The 22927-nt window shown below is 40.1% G+C and overlaps 1 long non-coding RNA gene across 1 annotated transcript in view; it reads left to right on the top strand.

Annotated features, from left to right (window-relative positions):
- LOC128343083 (uncharacterized) overlaps positions 1 to 13922 on the top strand; it is a 28002-nt gene extending 14080 nt beyond the window's left edge. The window contains exons 2-3 of the long non-coding RNA XR_008315328.1: positions 13240 to 13306; positions 13520 to 13922. This is a non-coding gene — a long non-coding RNA (uncharacterized LOC128343083). The remainder of the gene's footprint in view (positions 1 to 13239; positions 13307 to 13519) is intronic.
- Positions 13923 to 22927: the final 9005 nt, after the last annotated feature.

The following is a 22927-nucleotide window of genomic DNA, read 5'->3' as shown; positions in this document are numbered from 1 at the left end:
AATGATGGAATCAATTAATGATGGCAGAAGTCTTTTCTCCTGCAGGAGTGGCTCAAGCTATCATGATGTCTGAGGTGATGCACCAATACTACTTGCCCCTCATGCTCCGGCCAGGACAGCCCCCTTTCAAAACCTGCAAGGGTCAGAGCTGACCCTTGCAAGCTTTGAAACTTGTGGGTGGAGAGGGCAGGAGGTTGCCTACAGCTTTTTCTCTGTTTCTCCCCTCGTGCTTCTTCCAAGCTTTGCAAGGACTAAGAGAAAGGTGGCTCTTCTTGTAAAACTTGCGAGGGTCAGGAGCTGTGCAACAGCTTAGCAGAGAGCTATTTTAATGGCAGTGGGTGGCAGAGAGAGGCAGTTGAGGGGGCAGGGACATATTGCCACCCTTCTGGCACCCCCCAAAAAATCTGACAGTTGACCTCCCGACCTCAGGAACAGCCTGCCCCTGTCCTCAGGATATTTTGGCAATGGTGTGAGATCTTAACTCAACCAGTGTCTTGCAGCATTTCCCAATATATTTTTAAGGGCCCCCCCAATAATGTAATCATAAGCTACATTATTTAATGTGTATACATCTTGCCCCCCTTTTTTATCATGAATTGATTGATATAACTATATTTTATAATGTGTATTTTAATAATTAAAACATGTATGTTTGAAAATAAGAGAGACCCTAGTCTGAAGGATCTGTGTGTGAACAAACTTAGTTAAATTGCTCTTTGGATAGGGAACTCTATATCTGGCCAACTCACTGGTAATATATTATTGTTCTCTCTCCTTTTCTTTGAGCTGCCTATTCCTGCTGACATTTTAGTATTTCAAGTAGAGGTATTTTATACAGTAATTATAGTCTTCTGGGGTTTTGGCCATGCATTTTGAAAGTCTGGAAATGAAGCTGAGGAACAAGATGGGTGTGTTCATGCCCAGATAACATCATGGTGCACTCATAGACATTCATATGGTAACAGCTGATAACATCTTTAATATAATTCAAGTATGTTCTTGCTTGAAGGCTATTTATAATGGAATATTCTATTTCCATCAGTTCTTTTTTCTTTTACTATTTGACAGATTTTCAAAGATTATTATTCACAAAAAATTATCTGAGATCTCTAATTAGCATGGGAAATAGATAAACTTGACACCCCTCATATTAAAATGGGCATTGACAGGACTATAACAGTCATATCTGAAGAATGAGTACTATATAAAAAAGTAGGAGGAAAAATAGGAACTGTTCTATCCATGCTCTGTTCTCTCTTTGCTTAATAGTAAAAGCTTTCCCCACTCCTTCAAAACATTTTTAGATTACTTTGTAGTATTTAATTAATGTATTATTCATTGAGAACAATCAGTGTTATTTCATTTAAAATTCACCAGGCATTCTGCATTCTATCTCTTTGTGAATGTTCCATTCCCTTTTCTGCCCTCAGATGTAATGATACCCTATTAGCCTCCATTTTTAGAAGTTGTTTTTCTGTCACTTCTGACCTACTGTTATTAAGTATCTGATATTTCAGCTGAGGTCTAAGCCATCAAGCACTCTTTCTACTGGAGCAGAATTCATTGGTTTGTTCCCCTCGCTGAAAAGCTCTTTTCCTCTTGTAAAAGACAACAACATCTTGTTACTGGCTGACATTCCCCACAGTGGCACAATAACTGAAGAAGTCCTATGGAGATGCAAGGAAGTTGGAAACTAGTTGCACTTCTTCCTTCTTCTGTAGCCCAGCAGCAGCAAGCAGGGTGTGTGTGATTTTCACTTCTGTCTCTTCTCTCCTAAAGTACTATTCATTTGCATAAATATGTCCCTGAAGGCTGGACTGCATCTACCAAAGAGTTCTTAAAGAACTGAAATGTGAAATTGTTGATATGTAACGTAGACCTAAAATCAGCTCTGTGCTAGCAGCCTGGAAAGTGGTCAATGTAACTCCTATTTTCGAAATAGAGATTCAGAAGGATCCAAGAAATGACAAGATGGTTAGCCTAATGTTTCCCCTTCTAGGTAAACTGATGGAAAGCATAATTAAAGATAAAATAATTAAACATACAGAAGAATAAGCTGTGCTGAAGGAGAATCAGCATGTTCTGCAAAGATAAGTCTTGCCTCATGGAGATGTTAGAGTTCACTCTTTCACAAACAAGCATATGGATAGAGGTGAAAAAGACAACATTGTATACTTGGACTTTAAAAATGCTTTTGATAAAGTCTCCCATCAAAAGCTCTTGAGTAAACTTAGCAGTCATGGCAAAAAAAAGAAGTCAGGCCCATTTATGGACTAGTAACTGGTTAAACGACAAGAAATAAAGGTAGGAATAAATGGACACTTCACATTGGAGAGAAGAAAGCATTAGGGTCCTCAAGGATCTGTACTGAAACCAGTGCCTGAAATAGGGGTTATGATAAGTTAAATGCCTGAATTTGCAGAAGACACCAAATTATTCAGGGTAGTGAAATCCAGATTGTGAGGAGCTCCAAAGGATCTCTCCAAACTGGGTGGGTATGCAACAAAATGATAAATGTATTTCAATATTAATAAATGTAAAGTGATTCACACTGGAAGAAAAATCACAATATACACTGATGGACTCTGAGTTGACAGTGACTAACTACGAAAGGGACCTTGGAGTGCTCAATGTAAACACCAACTCAGTGTGCAGAAGTTGGAAAAAGGCAAACTCGAAAATAAAGCTGTTACTATTATAATGCTGAAATCCAAAGCTGCAAAGGCAGAATTACAATGAGAATGTGGAATGTAAGAAGCATGAATATGGGAAAGCTCGACACAGTAAAAGATGAAATGAATCTACTACAGATTGACATTTTGGGCATCAGTGAATTAAAGTGGATAGGAATAGGACATTTTCAGTAAGAAAATCATACCGTTTACTACTCAGGACACGAGAAACAAAGAAGGAACGGTGTTGCTTTCATAGTCAGTAAGGATATAGAAACGACAGTACTTGGGTACAAGGCGGTCAGTGACCAACTAATATCAGTTAGATTTCACGGACAACCCTTTAACATGACAGTTCTTCAAGTCTATGTCCCAATGACTGATGCAGAAGAAGAGGAAGTTGATGCATTTTATGCTCAAGTGAATGAAATTGACAGAACATACAAGCAAGATGTGCTGCTGGTGGTTGGAGACTGGAATGCCAAAGTTGGAAATAGTAAAGAGGAAAACACAGTCGGACTATATGGCCTAGGAAACAGAAATGAAGCAGGAGAATGACTTGTTAGTTTTTGCCCAGCCAATGATATCTTCATTGCCAACTCATTCTTCATATAACCAAAGCAGCGTCTATACACATGGGCAACACCAGACAGAGTACACACAAATCAAATTGATTACATTATTGGTGCAAGGAAGTGGAAGAGCTCAGTTATAACAGCAAAGACATGGCCCGGGGGGGGGGGGGATTGTGGAACAGATCATGAACCGCTCATGTGCAAGTTCCAAGTCAAGCTAAAATGGAAAAACAAAGCTATCCAGCTTCCACGGTATGATCTTGAGAATATACCCACCATTTTCAAGGAAAATATCAGGAACCTCTTTGAAGTTCTGATACTCATTGATAGGGAACCAGAGGAACTGTGGAATGAAATCAAAGAAGTTGTTAAGGACAAATGTGAAAAGAGACTGCCAAAGACCAAGAAACAGAAGAAAGCAAAACAGATGTCAGAACAGACGGTTCCAACCTCGAATTGGTATGTTAAGGGATGCCAAAGGGCAGAGGGTAACTGATTCAGAGAAGATCAAACAGAGATGGAAGGAGTATAATAAAAATCTGTACAGCAGGGACGTCAACATCCAAGATACTCTAGAAGATATTCCCTACTTGCAACAACCTCTAGTACGGGAAGATGGAGTTTGATCAGCACTCCGGTCATTACCAAGTTGGAAGGCTACAGGAATTGATGGAATAACTACAGAAATATGGCAGGCAATGGAAGAAGAATCAGTCAAGGCTCTGACCAAACTATGCCAGCAAATTTGGAGAACAATACAATGGCCAACAGACTGGAAGAGGTCAGTCTACATACCCATACCAAAGAAAGGAGATTGAGGAGATTATGCAAACCACCACAAAATATCCTTAATTTCACATGCTAGCAAAATAATGCTCAGGATCATCCAATGCAGATTAGAGCCCTATGTGGAAAGGGAAATTCTGGATGTTCAAGCTGGCTTCAGAAAAGGCCGAGGCACAAGAGATGTCATTGCTGATGCACACTTGATAATTGAGAAAGCCAAAGAATACCAAAAAAGTCAATATGTGTTACAGAAAGGGCTTCGATTGCGGCTACCATGTCAAGTTGTGGAATATCCTTAGGAAAATGTGTGTCCTTGAACATCTCATTGTTCTCATGAGAAACTTATACACAGGACAGGAAGCCACAGTCCAGACAGAACATGGTGAAACAGACTGGTTCCAGATCAGTTAAGGAGTAAGGCAAGGCTGTATACTTTCTCCTTATTTATTCAACTTATATGTTGAACATATACTGAGAGAAGCTGGATTGGAAGAAGATGAGCGTGGTTTTAAAGTTGGAGGAAGAAACATCAATAAACTGCACTACGCTGATGACACCACTCTGATAGCTGAGAATGCGGATGATCTGCAGGCTCTAGTAATGAAAGTCAAGGAGCACAGTGAAAACATCGGACCACGACTAAATGTAAAGAAGTCTAAACAACGGGTACAGCAACCAGCCTCAGAATTGATAATGAAGACATTGTAGTGGTGGATAACTTCTGCCTTTTAGGATCGACCATCAATAGTAAAGGATCCAGCAGTAAAGAAATATGCCGCAGACTAGCACTTGGTAGGCAAGTGCAATGAAAGCTTTGGAAAGGATATTTAGATGCCGTGATGTGTCTATGCCTACAAAGATTAGAATCATCCAGACAATGTTTTTTCCCTTGACACTCTATGGATGTGAAAGTGGACTTTGAAGAAACAAGATAGAAAAAGTATTGACACTTTTGAACTTTGGTGCTGGAGAAGACTTTTGAGGATACCATGGACAACCAGGAAAACAAACCAATGGATCATAGAACAAATCAATCCAGAATTTTCACTTGAGGCACAAATGACCAGGCTCAAACTATCATACTTCAGACACATACTTCAGCACCATTATCCCCCATAATGCTGGGGAAAGTTGAAGGAAAGAGAAGAAGAGGACAACCAGCGGCAAGGTGGATGAACTTGATCATGACAACAATGGATGCACCACTGAGAGACCTTAAAGGCCAAGTTCAAGACAGATCATCCTGGACATAATCTATCTATGTGGTCGCTAAGAGCTGACACCAACTTGATGGCACTTAACCAACCAACCAACCAACCAACCAACCAACCAACCAACCAACCAACCAATTATGCCATTATACAAATTTATGCTATGGTCACATATGGAATACTGGCTGATTAACTAAGTACCATGAGAAATGCTGGTGCTTCTGAATTGCAGACTAGCAATGTTTCACTGATTTTCACCACCCCTAGAAGTCATCTCTGAGACACATAAGTGGATCTCTGAAGGACTGCATGGGAGACCAAGGGCAAAATTGCCCCCCCCCCAAAAGACACGTATGCTTGAAGACAACCGCACTGCACATGAACTGCTAATGCTAGGGTGCTGGCAGTATGTCAGCCACTATGTACAGTTCTATGTACTATGTACTAGGATGTCAGCCACTATGTACAGTTCTGGACACCCCATAAAATATATTATAGAGGCATCTAGTGGGGCATGGTCGGAAAAAGGATGCTGGCCTAGATAGGTTTTGATCCAGCAAGAGTCCTCTTATGTATACTGTACAAGTACACATTCATATACACGTCATATCCATTAGAAGTACAGTCATATCCATTAGAAGCAGGTGGGAGAGGCAATGAGGCATAAATAAGAGAGCCTAAGGAACAGGAGAAGTATGTGGCCTAATGGAAAAAGAGAAGAAACTGTATGTAAAGAAGTAAAGATCATATATTGATTTAATTTTTAAATTTGTTCTGGTGAAAGAAAGGTGCTATTTTATATTATGAGGAGTCTGTTGTTTTCCATTGTTTAAAAAGGTTTGTATTGTCATTTATTGTTTACTGCATTTTTGATGTTTTATTATTTTGTTAGCCACCCTGAGAACAGGGTGGTAAGATCTTTAGTAAGAACTATGTTTTTATATTTTATCTTAATATTTTAATTGTGTAAATTTTTTATAGTCTTGTTTTAATTTTTCTGTGTGAACCGCCTTGGGATTGTTTTAATTAATGAAAGGCAGTATACCAATTTAACAATAAATAAATAAATAAACACGTATTGAAGGCAGGGGCGTACCAAGGTTGTAGTTGGCCCTGAGATGGGATTTTAAAATGGCCCCCTCTCTGCCTTCTCCTGGCCCCATGTTCTGCTGCAGAAGAACATTAAAGACGCATGTAACATAGTGTTGCAGATTAACAGAGGACAGGAGACTATAGTTACAAGGTGTAAACAGCAACAGAACCAAATAATACAAGAGTCTCAACTTTGTGAAATATAAGGGGGCAATTCATTCTCGCTACCACAAGACCAGCTCTCCTGTGGGCTCTAAAGGAAGCTTCTGTTCCAAGCTTAACCATTTTTGTCAGGGCTGTAGCATGGTGGGATTAAAAAAAATAATAATTGCACAATATTTTTCATTTGTTCATTTAAAACAAATAGTTATATGAACATGAACAATGCATCACATTAAAATATAAAAACAAAATTCAGTGTTATTAATATCCAAAAGGGCATATCAAATATGAACTGAAACATTTCACATCATATCATCTTTAACTGCTATGATTCCCCTCCTTGACCTCCTTGCTGTTTCTTCTCTGAAACTCAGCCTCAGCCAACACGTTCATCCCTATCACCCATCTCTCAGTGCAACATCTCTTCCTGTGCTCTCACAGTCTCATTCACCTGTTTTTGAGGGAGCAGGGAGAGGAAAACACACAGAAAGAGAGACAACAAAGTCTCTGGTACGGGTGGCTCTGCCCTGTCTCCACACTTATCTCTGGCACGGGTGCCTCTTCCCTTCCTGCCTCCCCTCCCCTCCACCACCTTGGAAGACCCTGTCTGTGGAGAGAGGGCCCCCTTGGGGGCCCCTCAGTGGCTGTGGGTCAGGAGACATTTGTTTCCCTTTGTCTTATTGCCAGTACACCCCTGACTGAAGGGCAGGATATACATGTTTTACATAAAGTAACGATATGCATAAAATAAATTATAGGATACCAGAGGGAGCTGAAGGTGGAGTACATTTGAACAAAAATATAATGTGGTCTGCTGGTCGAAGCTCATTATTCTGCTGCTTTGATCTTCACTGACTTCTAGGATGTTTCCAGGCACAATTCCAGGTGCTGGGTAGTGCCTAAATCCCCCCTGCACGGTAGGAATCTGGATTTCTGAGGGACTGCCTTCTCTCACATGAACCTGCTCTCCAAGTGTGTTCATTGTCAGAGTCAGCATTCCATGTCTCTTTATCTGCAACAGTTTGGTTGTGGGGATGCAGGACAGAGCCCTTTTGATAGCAGTGCTCAGGTTGTGAAAATACCTTCCCCATGGGGCCCAAATGGTCCTGTCACTGCTTGCTTTTAAATGAATAGTAAAAATGCATTTTCCCCATCTGACATTTTACTGATCATTTGTCTCTGCACCTGTTACTGTTTTATGGCTTTAATGTTTGGAAATGTTTTGACATCACTTGTTTTCTGCTTTGTTTTTTGCCTTTTAACTGTTGTGTTCTTGAAAATTATCTTATTATATATAGTTAGCTACCTTGATAGTATATCAAGGGATGGGATAGAAAGGAGGAATATCAAGGATATCAAGGAATGGAAGAGAAGGGGGAAATATATAAATATATTCAAATAAATAAATAAAAATATGCATAGGCTCCATGTCTCTTCGTGGATTTCCCAATACGTTTGTACATTCACAGAACAACCTGCATGGAACACTGTCAAATGGAACAACGTATATTCTGATTTTCACCAGTTTTGTAAACTGAGAAGGGCTTCTACCTATTGAACCTTAGAGCAAAAGAACTTACTTAATACGTTTGTCCATCTGCCACATTTAGGGCTACACATGCTGTTTCTTCAGATGAGTAACTTTTGCCTAAGCTTTCAGTGTTTTCTAGTTGTCAGTAGTAGCAGAGAAGCAAAATGATGTTGGCGGTAGTAATGCACTAAACTGAATTCCACTGAACGTCTTGCTTTGGCTTGAATGAATTTTGGATGAAGGCCCTGATCATGAGATAAAGTTCTGATTAAATTGCTATAAGCTGAGAAAGATCAAGTGCCCTCCTTGCCTAAAGCCTTTTTTTAAAAACCAAAAATGTCTACGTATCATACAAAAGCAGCCTTAATAATAGCAGCAAAAGCCAAATCTACGTTTTGTGAAATGGACCAGAAAAAACTCAGGAATTTAAGAGACTAGAAATTATGCTTGACAAAAAAGCCTACTTGGCAAAAACTGAAAGCCTTGCTTTAAAGCTTTGATTTTTTTTATTACTAAACATGAATATTCATTTTCCAACAATGATTTGTGTAATGTGGTGTGTGTGGGCATGCATATGCAATGGGGATAACAGAAGTTGAATCCTGGAGGAACCATATTTTTAGTTTATCATACAAAGACTACTAAACAACCAAAAAGCTAAAATTTACTGAAACCTAAAAGCCACAGAAATGACTGCCTCCATAGAGAATATACCACCCCCATTATGTATGCCGGTAGAATGTTGTAGGGAAGGATCACAAGATACCCATATCTTAAGTTTAATAACCCATTTAATATTGTCTTTCAATTCCATTTCATGCTCAGTAAAGCAAGAATAACTGAACCTTTCACTGATTCTGGTGTCAGATGAATAGCTTTTGTTTTGAAAGCTCCAGTTACAATACCTTATCACAGTCAACAATTAAGGTCTACCACTGGGGTTATACTGCTGTTCTGCAGTGATACATTCAAAGTCTGGCAAATGGATCATTCCAATGACAGGTACCCATTTTATTTATTTTTCTTAAACTAGGGGGCAACACCTAATTGCTTGCCACCTTTCAGTGACATAATTTTCATACTTCATCCCACCCTCGTCCCTGTCCTTTTTGGAGCAAGATAGCGGCTGTAAACTGGAGCAACATTGAAATGTCTGTTAGGCAAGCAATACAGTTCACTGTCCAATTTAGTGAAGTTAGTGGCAAAAAGAAGCGAGGCATCTAGGCTCATGGTATGCTATGAAAAGGTAAATGATTACAGCTTCCAAAGTTTACTTAACAGAATAAAATAACATGCTGGGATTCAGCCAACTAAGACCCAGTTTATACATGCATAGAATGTTGTGGTATAAAGTAGTCCTCAGGCTGCAGGGAAATCCTTGCGCATCCAAAAAATGAAAAAAAAAAAAAAAAGAGCAATCTCCTTGCAAACAGGGGTACTGCTAGCTTCTAAAAAGTCTGGGGCTTCAGCCTATTTCATTTTTATCCTGCTGTTTCTTCAAGCAGCTCAGGATAGTGTATATGGCACCTACCTTTATCCTCACAACAACTTGCTCTGTCTGTTCTGTCTGCATGAGATGCCCTCAGTCACTCCCATCCACCTTCTACTCTCTCCAGCCTTCCACCCAGCCCTTATCTCTCACCAGCCTACAGAGCTGTAATGCTCTCTGACTCTGTCTCTCTCCTCAGTGCCGACCTTGACTATGAATCCTCAAAGTCCCTTTACTCCAAGGATGCATTTGGGCAAGGGACGCAGAACATGGGAGGTGAGGAGCTGACAAAAGGGAAAGGGAGTCTTTCCTGGTCTTTGTCCATCTTTCTGTTTAGCACTTGTCTGAACTGGTGGTCTGAAGTGGTCATTATTTATTTTATTATTTTATTATTTTTACATTTATAAACCGCCCCATCCAAAGGCTCTGGGTGGTGTACAACAAAGGCTTTGGTCATGGCCAAAGCCTTCCTATTACTCTCCCATCCACCTGCCAGTCAGTCATCTGCAACATCCTGAAAAGTTCCTTGAGCAGAAGGGGGAACTGGGACTTCCGATGGCCAGGGGCCAGTACCTTACTACCTGCATTACTGAAGAAGCATGTCTGCTAAAGGGACTGCAGGATGAATCATGTAACTCACCTAGGCAAGAACTGCACCAGTTGACTTAATTCCTGATCAAGTGATGCCATGGCCCACGAGGGCCTCTGATCTGGAGTGACACTGTGGTGGGAGTAAATCATTTAAAAAATCTCTCTCCCCCTGCTTGTGGTCCTGCATCAAATCACAATTTCCAACTGCTGCTGCTATTTACTGAGCCTATCAGGTGTAACAGGCTTAACATAATGTATAGTTTCTTTTAATTAGGCTTTAAATAAACACTGAAAATATTTTTATTTTCTTGTGCTGACTGAGCATTCTATGCTAGCTATCCAACATATTTAAGAATTGTTTTAATAGAGAAAATTAAAACAAAAATATTGGTTACACCTTATAACTATTTTTTCTCCCTTCTTGGCCTCTGCTTGTCATTTATGTCTAAATATGCCGCTAAAAGTTGCCTTTAATGGTGTATGATTATCATGTTTCATTCCACTACTCTGTGATTTGACATAACATGTGCATCAAAATAATGTCTATGAGATAAAAGCCCTAACTTGCAGACTTCTACTTTGTGAGAAATAGCGCTGATGTTTAATTAGTTAAAAAGAAGAAGTACTTGGAAAAAATTCCTATTTATTTCAAAATAACATAATGTTCAGATTAGTTTGTAACAAAAATAAAAATAGAAAGCTTTCATAAACTGAGGTTTGGGGCCATTAATATTTTATATATATAGTCACATAGAAGCTCCACTTTGTAACCTTAGTGTTATCGGAAGTGAAGAAACACTTGCTATAATGCTACAGCTGTGTTTTGACACATGGCTTCAGACTTCTTATCTTCCAGGAAGCCTCCTGTAACTTCCAGGTGATGACAACATTCTAAGCAAAGGATTTTGGAAAGAATCCCCTCACAATATATCTTGCTTAATTACTGTCTTGTCACTAATATTTTGATACTGGGCTGGATGACGCATAACAGACCGAAGTTGAATCCAAACAAGATGGAGGTACTGTCTGTAGGGGGTCGGGATCCGAGAAATAGTATAGATCTGCCTGTTTTGGATGGGGCTACACTTCCCCTAAGAGATCAGGTTCGTAGTCTGGGAGTGCTCCTGGATCTCTCCCTGGTTTATTTCTGGTTTATCAGGTAGAGGCTATGGCCAGGAGTGCCTTTTATCAGCTTTGGCTGATACGCCAAATACGTCCGTTCTTGGAGACTAGTGACCTTAGATACGACAAATACGTCCGTTCTTGGAGAGTAGTGAACAGTGGTACATGTGCTGGTAATCTCTAGGCTTGTCTACTATAATGCACTCTATGTGGGGCTGCCTTTGTATGTAGTTCGGAAACTACAATTGGTACAGAATGCGGCAGCCAGACTGGTCTCTGGGTTTACCCGAAGGGATCATATAACACAGATTCTAAAAGAACTGCACTGGCTGCCGACAGGTTTCTGAAAGAAATACAAAGTGCTAGTTATTACCTATAAGGCCCTTAACAGCTTAGGTCCAGGATATTTAAGAGAGCGCCTTCTCTGTTGTGAACTCTGTCACCTACTAAATCATTTGGAGAGGTCCAACTACGGGTGCCGCAAACCCGTTTGGTGGCAACTCGGGACCGGGCCTTTTCTGTGGCTGCCCCAGGGCTTTGGAACACTCTCCCTGCTGAAATAAGAGCATCTCCTTCTCTGTTTGCTTTTAGGAGGACCCTGAAGACGTACTTGTTTTCCCAGGCCTTCAACTGAGATTCAAATTTTAAATCTTAATGTGTTTTTAACATGTTTTTATTTAACTTTTATCTTATGGATTTTAAATGTGTTGTATTTTATGCTTTAATTCTGTACACTGCCTAGAGATTTTTATACTAGGCGGTATATGAATTCAATAAATAAATAAAAAAAATTTCATTTAAACTTATATTTTAATAGTTATTAACATTAAATATAATAATATATTTTATATTATTAATGCAATTATATACTCTTTAAAACTAAGTCTATAACTTAGTTATAGTCTTTTTGAATTACTTAATTTTTCAAAGAATTACAATGACCTATATGTTTATATTCATTTATTGTCATGATTTGAAGATTTCTTAGGATTATGTAGAACTAACAGAGCCTACTTTTAACATAAATACGCTGATTTTTTACCTAGGACCAGCTCCCGTGCTGTGAATTTCATTTGTATTCAACTGTCAGCACACAGGTTACATAGGAGTATTGTCCATCTTTTAAGTGGCCACCATCCTGAAACAATATCATGGATCAGCGCACACACACACACACACACACACACACACACACACACACACCCTATGCCTTTAGGGGTCCCCTAGAACTGCCTCCCATGTGCTGTGAATTTTGTTTGTATCTGACTGTAAACACAAATGTTACAAATGAGTGTTGCCTATACTTTGAATGGCTACCATCTTGTTTCAGGATAGGGACCCCCCCCAAAAAAACGCTCTTCAAATTCCCCTAGGATCTGCTCCCATGTTTGTTTCAGACTATAGATATTAGAGGGGTATATTAGAGGGCTATACACACACACACATGACACACATGAAGACATGATGATCTCATAAGCCTTCTTCCCTTTGGAACTGACTGGGCTCAGATGGCATGCGGTAGGCATCAGTGATCACCTTTCTCATGGACAGGTCAGCTGCCCTAGGCTAAAGTAGGTTAAAAACTGCAGCTTTCATGGACTTAAAAGATCATATGAAGAAGCCCTTATATACAGTAACTTTGTTACTCGTGGCGATTCTGTTCCTCACCTACTACCACGACTACTCCCATTATGCCTATGAGAAAAGGGGAATGGATCAAAAAGTGGAAACATGTGGAAAAAGCGAAAATAATTGAAACTGTTTACTATACCATGCTACCATGTGCTCAGAATGCAGAATGTGCCAATCCGTAGAATATCCCCCAAAACCGCAAAAAATCACGGGATTTTTTTTTTTTTTTTAAGAAATGAGCCACAAAATGGTTCCTCCTGGGCACCTCATGACAGAATGGAAGCGCTGGCAGTGGCAGCTGGCAGTGACCTACGCAGGCATTTCTGGTCCTCTAGGAACTACAGATATATGGGTTTTAATCCTTTTGTATCCACAGATAATGAAACCGGATTAGACACCCGTGAATACATGAAGCCACGGATATAGAGTCCACATATAACAAGGTTTGCCTGTATTTGTTTTGTTATGTTAAGGAAATAGAACTGCATTTAGTATCAATTTGGTCACTGGTTTTTTTCTTCCAAACAATCAGTCCTGATCTTGATTATATCTTATTATTGGTTATGTTATGTTAAGGCAATAGCACTGCATTTATTATCAATTTGGTCACTGGTTTTTTTTTAAAACAATCAGTCCTGTTCTTGACTTTCTTGCAGATGATGAACATGATCCTCTAAGATCAGTATGCTATTTGTATTCAGGCCTTCCACTGAGCTCTGCCTCCTCAAGCCCGCCTTGCCTGCCAAGAATAGATTCATCTACATTCTGTCTGTGTTGCCTTGTGTTGATTTTAAAATGTTAAGGCAATAGCATTGCATTTATTGTCAACTTGGGACTATATCTTAAGTTTCAACCTCTAACGTTTTGATATTTCTCTCAAACCAAAATGCTATGCATGTCTCTGTGGGGTTGGTAGGGAATTTGTATATCTTTAAAGCAAAACATTATTGATATTTGTGTTTGGCTACTATTAAGATTTATTAATCCTTGTGATCTAATAATGTCTTAGATGTGACTCAATCAATACCATTTGTGCCAATAAATCTTAATATTTGAAACATGAGTCAATATCTACTTAGGGTTTTTCAAAGTGCTGGTATAAAATGATGATGGTATGAAGTATGCAAAATTCTGATGGCAATTTATCTGATTATTCATACTGACATCCAATCTGATTTATTCTTCCCACGCCCTGTGACTTTATGTGCAATGTCCTGATTTCACAGAATTGACAGTATTTGGTTAGTCCCAGTACTCTTAGTAAACAGCAACAACAATACTGCTACTGCTTCTGTCAATAATAATAGTATGCTTTTATTTGTCATAAAACTGGATAGATTTTCACTAAGACATGTGGACATTGGACCCTCCAAGACAACCAAAGAATGTGGGGAAGGATGGAAAATGTTTCACCTTCCTCACCAAGGAAGGTAGGGATTTTTTTTTTAAAAAAAATAAATCTTAAAGTTATCCTTATATAATGAACATAGAAATCTTACTGACCCTATTGCAGTTATCCAAACCTCCGAATATATATTACCAGTGCCTGATCTTTCTAGAATTAGATGGAGCTTATTACCAATAGTTTTTTTTAGAGTTCGGGGGTGGGGGATGCTATGAATAGAAGCTTTCATTTGGGGACTGAAAACCATAAGCACAGGTACACACAAGATCTTACCTTGCCCAACAAACCACTTCAAGCCACAAAAATGCAACACAGACCCCTACTCTTACCAGACCACCTTAACAAGCCAAGAAAGCAATCACACTGCCTTGTTTTTAAATAAATACATCAAACTACAACACAACACAATTTCCCTTAGGATCTATACCCTTTCTCACAACATAAGACATTCTATGCTTTATACAATTACATTTTTTGTTAAAAACAACAACCCTATTTATATATTGCCAACAATGAGTGCTGTCAACAGAGCACTTCAGCTGTACCAAGTACTGATAATAATTTAATTCTGTCTTCATTGTGTTGTACAACAATATATTGTGTCAATCTTATAAGGGGGGAAACTGGAGTAATTACCACCATCCTAATATTCCTATTTAAATGCATGAAAAACTGATTAGTTGAATGAAACCCTATATATAGCTGAATTGACATCTGCTTAATATTTATGATAATACAAATTCCATAAAGGTTAAAGTTTACAGAAATAGTTCCCACCCTGCATGCTTGCAAAAAGTACAAAATATGATTTTGAAAACAAACATTGAATAAGTGTAATAAATGCATAGACGGTGAATAAATAGAATAAATGCAAAAAGCAATAGAGGGTGGGTGTTGAATTTTTCACCTGTTGGTCTTAGATACGGTATGCAGTGCTAATGTTTATCAAAAGTTAGCATTTTCGTTTCATTGAGGCTAAGCACATGCATTATGTAAGACAGAGGGCATACTCCTCCAATTAATACCATTTTAATTTAATGGTGTTTAAAAATGATAAGGATTGGTGAGTGACGTTGGATGTTGAGTAGTAGGGATAGTTTGGGGCTGGGAAGGTCATCTGGGAATTTTGGCAAACAAGCTCATGTTGCCATTGTGCCAGCTCTAAAGGTAACAGAAACAGTGGCAAACTGAGACAGCAAATTAACAATCTGGGCCAGGCTAGGTTGTTAATGCTTTGGCAAATTTGGCCCAGGGACCATCAGCTGCACATCACTGTAACAGAAAGGAGAAAAGAATTCTGGTTGAGAATGCCACCATTCAGCATTCAGACTGAATCAGAGAGAAACCAGAATATTTAGATTATAATTCAGATTATCAAATTTGTTGGGAATGCTTCTCAATTTTTAGATTTTTGCACCTATATGAAATTGAAAGATATATAAATATTAAAGATTGGTCAAGAGGCTAAAATAAAAAGCTGTACCAAATAGCTGTACCACCTAATGGCGCAGCGGGGAAATGCTTGACTAACAAGCAGAAGGTTGCCGGTTCGAATCCCTGCTAGTCTGTTTCCCAGACTATGGGAAACACCTATATTGCGCAGCAGCGATATAGGAAGATGCTGAAAGGCAACATTGTGTATTGTGCGGGAGGAGGCAATGGTAAACCCCTCCTGTATTTCACCAAAGAAAACCACAGGGCTCTGTGGGTGCCATGAGTCAAAATCGACTCGACAGCACACTTTACCTCTACCGACCAAAAGGCAGGGTGAGGTTATTCAAACTGCAGTTTTCTTTAAATAGTTTGTGTTTCACAGATGGAAATCAGTATATTGTTCCAAATGCCATAGCCCATCCAATCAAGAATGTATTTTTCACTGCCAGTAACTGATGAGAAATCAGGTGTGGTTTTCAGATGAGCATTTTAAAAAAATGTTATCATATTTTTCCTCATGGAAAAACAACAGCTGCTTCCCCCCTGGCATTATAAGCAAAAAGATGTTGATTTAAGGAACACCATTTTCAATTTGCGTTCAGATTGATCCCACCATAAATCCGAGAAGGGCGAGATGAGAATAAAAATAACTTTCAAGACAGCATTTAATATGTTTCTAATGCATAACTGTTATCAGCAGATGACATCCAGACTAAAGTTGCACATGTGTGATGGAGGAAGTGCAATTTTTGCCACTCTGCCCTTCCCTCTGCAGTCCTGTGCTTCCTGAAAATATGTCCCTGAAGGTCCCACAGCCCTCAGGGACATATTTTTGGAAGATCTGGATGTCAACCTATATATCTGTGAACTTTAGATTTACATTGTCAATTGCTGAAAATCAAGAAGTCCCATGTGCAACGAAGAATGAAACTTTCATGGGTCTATTAATATATGTATTTGTTTTTCATTCTTATACTTTGCACAAATGAAGTACGACAGACGATGCAAACCAAACCTGGCAAATTACAGCCATGGCTCTACAAGGACATAGCTATGTGTCATGGGCATCCACAAAACTTTTTCTGGTGGATGGCAAAGGATGCAAGGCATTTTTCTGGTGGGGGGAGGCATAGATTTGGGCCATGCTCCCTCTTGCTCACTCACTGGACTGGAGCTGCAGCCACCACTGCCATTTCCTAGGACTGAGGCAAGGTGAGCAGTGTATCCTCCATCCCTCACTCTTTCCTTCCTTCCTTCCTTCCTGCATGAAGACAGGTGGGTGTGCAAGACTAGCCCTCTGGAGGTGAAGTAAGCCCTGCTACCTGCCTGCCTGGACAACTTGTTGGTTTGTTGGAGTGCCTGGTGCACCAAGACAAAACTACCACCGCCATCTGGAGGCTCCTAGTTTGGGAACCACTGGAACTGGATAGATTAAACCATATAGCTGCTGAATTGGTGGATTAGGTGGCTTACTAGCTAAGCAATACTGGGAAAAGTGCAGTATTAAATTTCCTGTTCATGCCAGTATTTCCTGTTCATGCCAGTATTCAAGGTGCTAGTTTTGACCTTTAAAGCCCTTAATGGTTTGGACCCGGGGCAGGGGCGTAGCAAGGTTGGAGTGGGAACAGAGACAAGATTTTAAAATGGGCCCCTTGCTGATATACACACAGAAACACACTTCATAATATATAGTGCACTCACACTCACATCCCCATTATGAATACGGTGAATATCTACTTCACATAGAATCTAGTTTTTTTACTCTCTGCTACTGCTGATTTCCAATAGACTCAACATAATTCATAGGGGGTGCAACACGGGTGGGCGAGGGAGTCATGTGATGTGCCTCTGGGGGGCCCCTTGATGCAGTGGGGCCCCGAGACGACTGCCTCCCCTTGCCTAATGGTAGTTACGCCCCTGGCCTGGGGTATTTGAGGGACCACCTGCTCTCAAGAGTTGCTGCCCACTTGAATAGGTCATCTGAGTGGGCTATGCTCTGGGTGCTGACAATGAGGGAGGCTCAGCTGTCATGCACTTGGGACAGGGCCTTCTCTGTTGTTGCCCCTAGACTTTGGAATGCTCTCCCAGTAGCCATTCACTCCTCGGACTCAATCACAGTTTTTAGAAAGCTTGTTAAATCTTGGTTTTTTATCCAGACCTTTACATGATTGTTTTTATTGCTGCTTCTATGTGTTTTGCTCGTGTATAGTTTTATGTTTGTATTTTATAGATTTTAAATTAGATTGGTTTTATATTTTTAGCTTAACATTTTAATTGTCATTTTATTGTATGTTTTTTACTTTTGTAAACCGCCTTGAGATTGTTTTTTAATGAAAGACGGTATATAAATTTAACAATAAATAAAAATAAATAAATAAAAATAAATATTTAAGCATCTCCTCTCCAATCTCTGCTGCTTGATCACTTATTTCTTTAATCCTTTGATAAATGTATTTGACTCAGTAATATGATTTGCCATCCAGTTCATCATGTTTTTTAGTTATGATGCTTTGGCTGTATACCCCAAAGTTAATCCTGTTTTGAACCCTGAATTTATGACTCCTCCCAGCTGCTTGAATTTGAAAAGGCAGTGATGTACACCACTTGATGTACATCAAGTATGATTGTTCCTATGTTCTTTTATGTCCTGCCGAAGTGGGATTACCATCATACCCTGAAATGAAGAAATAAGACACAGGGAATAAGGGGCTGCAGTTTAATCCATCTACATGTTGCATCTGCAGTGTGCTTCCTAATTAACTGACACTTCTCCCTGTCTTAGTGCAGAGCCATGCAGATAGTTGGGAAGAAAACAGGCACTGGAGCTGGAGTCAGAGGCTGGAGACTGGGTGGTCAAACCAGGAACTAAGCAAGCAGCAAGCTCAGGTCAAAGATAAGCCAAGGGTCCAGCCAAACAAACAGGAACCAGAAACAAGTAATGTTAGAGAGCTCAGCAGGGGAGGCCCTTTATCTGCCCCAGCTATGGCGGAAGTGCACAGGTAAAGAAGCACTGCTAATTAATGTTGTCTGGAGACCAGTGTTTCCTCTAAGGCTTGCACATGTGTGTGTATGCGTGCACACACACACACGTTTTTTGATGTCTGCCAAGTTAATTTTAGATCCTGCTCATGTTGAATCAGGAAGCTGCCCCTTTGACTGCATGTGCACACACACTGCCTTGATACTGCCACCCAAAACAAAACTCATTCTGCACACAGGTGAAAAAAATTAGAGGGAACACTGCTGGAGACATGGAGCTAAAGTTCCAAATATAGTTTATTTAGGAAATCTAGTAGAGAGATAGATAGAGACCAGTGGTCCCTCTAATTTCTTTTCATCTCTGTGTGGAATTAGTTTTGTTCTGGGTGGCAATACCAAGGCACTGTGTGCACATGCATTCAGAGTGGGGCCTTCCTAATTCAAACTGAGCGGGATCTAAAATGAACTGAGGGGACATGAGAAAACTTGTGAGCGTGTGCACATGCGCACGCCTTGGAAAAGTGATTGATTGTCTCATTGCTAGCTACATACATTGTATGTAGTCTCATTGCTAGCTACATACAGGAAGAGGGGAAGAGAAAAGGAGGAAGTCTGTCTCTCCATTAGCATGTCCAGATAGGACTTTTAGCTCCTCCTGAATGCAAGGTGTGTGCTCACATCTCGGCCAGATTTACCACAAAGTCCTTGTGAGCTATTGGAGGGGACTCCACACACAATTCAGGTTTTTCATTAGGCTTTGGAACATAGCCTGATTTATGTCCGGGGTAAAAAAAAATCCACTGTTTGCATCGGTTTTGGGGACAAATTCGAACTCACAGTAAAGCCTCGCAGTAAACCCCGCATTAAAGTATGCTGTCTGAAAATGCTCCAGGGCGCTTTTCAGATTATACCCTACAATAGTGTCACTGTGTCTGTTAAATCACTAAGTAGTGTCACTAGGAGTCTGTTCCGTATTGCCTGTGCTTTGACATTGCAGTCCCTGCACTGTCAGCAAGGTGCCATTTACATTTCTGATGCCTTCTTATGGATTTTATCTTTGTGTTGCAGTACTACAATGTATTGTATTTTCCCATTGTAGGAGATTTGCGCAAGCTAGAAATAACTGCGCCCCCTGCTGGTGGCTTTGTGCAACACCCTTTATTTATGGTTTCAAGACGATTCTGCCAAACTGAAGTAAACTATCACTGAACAGTGTGTAATCTGGAAAGAGCCCAGGTGAGAGAATGAAACCTGAGACTATCCGTCTAACAAAGGGGAAGTAGAGCAGAGAAAGCATGGTGAGGGAGGGAATGCCCTCACTTGCTATCTCCACCCCTAATGCCCCTAGTAGTGATTAGGCTTGCTGGTGCTAAAAGTCAATACCATGGAGGAGCTGTATCTCCAACAAGTAGGAGGTCAGAGACAAGCCCAGAATCAAGCTGGGCAAACAGTCTAGAGTCAAGAGCAGAAGAGAAGCTAGAAATCAGAGAGAAAGTAAAGGGTAGAAGAAACTAAACAAAGGATTAGTCTAGCCTGGCTGGGTGGGTGGGGCCAGTTCAAGGCTTCCAAACTCTATATTTTGGCAAGGCTCTTGCAGTTCAGCAGTCTGTCACACAGGGCCAAGGTTGCAGACAGAAGGCAAGCTTGAGGAACAACTCCTTACTGGTGGGTTGTTGTTGTTTTTAGTGGAGGGGGGGGGAAGGAAAGACATTTCCTGGAGGAAGATATGGGTTATTAGTTTTGGCAGGAAAGTTGAGTAAAAGGAGCAGAGACCTTTCAAATGCCTGTGGGGGTGGGGGGTGGATCTGATCTGCATGGGGCAGCTGTACTAGAACCTATGGCTCTCAGTCTTACACCAAGCAATTCTTGATATCAAACTGGTCCCCACTTGTACCCTCCTTCCTCTGCAACCACACTGAACTAGCCGGCTGGGATCTGTTTATGTGGTGTGAAACTCTGTTTCTGTTTATATTTGGTGTGAAACCCAAACAGACCACATCAGTGGATGCAATTCCCTAACTCATGGTTCTTGAACTTGGGTCCCCAGCTCTTCTTAAACTGCAACTCCCATCATCCCCAATCACAATAGGGTCCAGCATCTGGGGAACCAAGCTTGAAAACCTCTGACCTAAGTCATTCAGAAACCAGAGCCAAAAAAATCCCCATCTTATGCACAACTCTACACTAGGTAGCCCTGCTGGTAGCTGCTGCAAAAAGTTGTAGCTGCTGCAAACTGGTGAAGAGGTGCCTAATATATGCCATGTTAGGCTGATGATTGGCTTGGCTGCACGAGGCCTTTATTTGGGCCACTTCCCACTCCATAGAGCAGGCTATATGAATAACAGAAAGTTATTAACAGGATAGTGAAAAACAGAGAGTGAGAATTTTAATAACTCATGTCTTAAGAAAAAGGTATTATTTCTAAGAACAAGAAAGATCTGCACAGTTAACACAAGAAGTTCAGTCTTCCTGAGCTATATGAGAATTTATTGCACTTTCAAATCCCTGATGTGCCCTTTAGGTTACCTCTATATAATCCTTACAAGTGTAGTGTTATTAGGCAATAATCTCAAAGGCTTAATACTGAGATTGCAGGAATAGGCCAGTATAAATCATTGGCCTATTGCAATGAAAACATTAAGGACCCTGCCCCTGTCAAATCCACAAGCAAAATTAGTTAAGCTAAACCACTGTAATAAATATGATGATGATATAATACATTGATCATCTGCAGATGGCATGGAGAGGATCTGCCTTAAAAAAATATGATGTCCAAATTCCAAAGGCAGGTTCTTGATGGGTTAACAAGATTTTGAGTGTAGAGGTGAGGCAGAGGTATGCTGCTTTGTGAACTGTAAAATCAGTCTTGAAAGAAACTTGGCAAAGTGTCTTAGGCCCTCGATTAATTAAAGTTGAGCTTGTTGTTCTGGTAAACGGTGCACAGTTGGGATTTGCTGTTTGCATAATTTACATTTGCTATGCTGGCTGATTTTCAGTGCAGCCTCATGTGGATTTAGTCGAGAACTGCATACTTTTTTCTCTTCCCATGTATTATGAAGTTTGAGTAATTAATACATTTGGAAAAACTAAGCTCTTACATAACCATGATTCAATGACTACTCTGACTAGTGTAGTCCAATTAATGGGACTTAACAAGTATAAAACATGGATTACTTTGTTCCATTTGCATGGTTAGTCATAATTTCTAAAAGAAATCTTTATCATTATGTATGTTGCAGTGACATTTTCCCACGGTGTAAGTTTGAAATATGCAATAGAAATTATAAAAAATGTCTTTAGAATTTACATTCTGAATGTAGAAATGCACAAGTAACAGTGTGGGTGAAAGCTGATCTGAAAATATCTACATAATAATGCCTTGGCATATAAGTGTAATAACTGGCACAAACATTGTCCAAAAATGACAACCCCAGTTAATTGGACAAAGAGGCACCTTTTAAAGTGGTGATTCTGTTATATTTAGCAGTGGGGGCAGGGGAGAGCAATTGTCTCTATTCAACTCCATCACATTGTCTTTCCAGTGGCTGTTGCTGGTGTCTAACGTGTGTACTGCATGTGTTTTTAGATTGTGAGCACTTTTGGGACAGGAAATAATCTTATTTCCTTTTTTAAAAAGTTTTTAACTTTTTTGTGTTGAAAAGTGGTACCAAAATATGCTTTATTAATAATAACAACAATAATAAACTAGCTGACCTGGCATAGAGCATCTGCGCTCCTAGTTCTCCCTGTCTCTCCCCTTATCCCTTCAGCTATCCCCGCCCCCGCTTCAGCTCCAGTTTGTTCTCACGCATGACCAGGCTGGCCGCTGCTTCCTCTCTCTGGCCACTCACCTTCCTCCCCCTCCCCTCATTTGCGAACTCTTGTGAGAGCTGCCACACATGGGATTAGCCACAGGTACGTCTTAGTTATCTATATATCTATATATCTATATATCTATATTCAATCAAAACACACACGGGGGGGGACTGCAGCCACACGCAAGAGCTGTATAGTATAGTATAGTATAGTATAGTATAGTATAGTATAGTATAGTATAGTATAGTATAGTAGCTACAAGAGTGAGTCAGGAAGTTCCTCATTCAAATCTGATCCCTGCCATTAACACTCTAGGTGGCCTTAGGTAACCCACTCCCCTTCAGCCTCAACTCCACATCTGGGAATACCTATGTTCTTGCAGGGGTGTTGTAAGAATTACAAGATAATATATGTGAAGCATTCTTAACAC

Source organism: Hemicordylus capensis, chromosome 1 (assembly GCF_027244095.1).
Source record: "Hemicordylus capensis ecotype Gifberg chromosome 1, rHemCap1.1.pri, whole genome shotgun sequence".
Lineage (NCBI taxonomy): Eukaryota > Metazoa > Chordata > Lepidosauria > Squamata > Cordylidae > Hemicordylus > Hemicordylus capensis.
The sequence above is the reverse complement of the archived record's forward strand: the minus strand, read 5'-3'. Positions and strand labels throughout refer to the sequence as shown.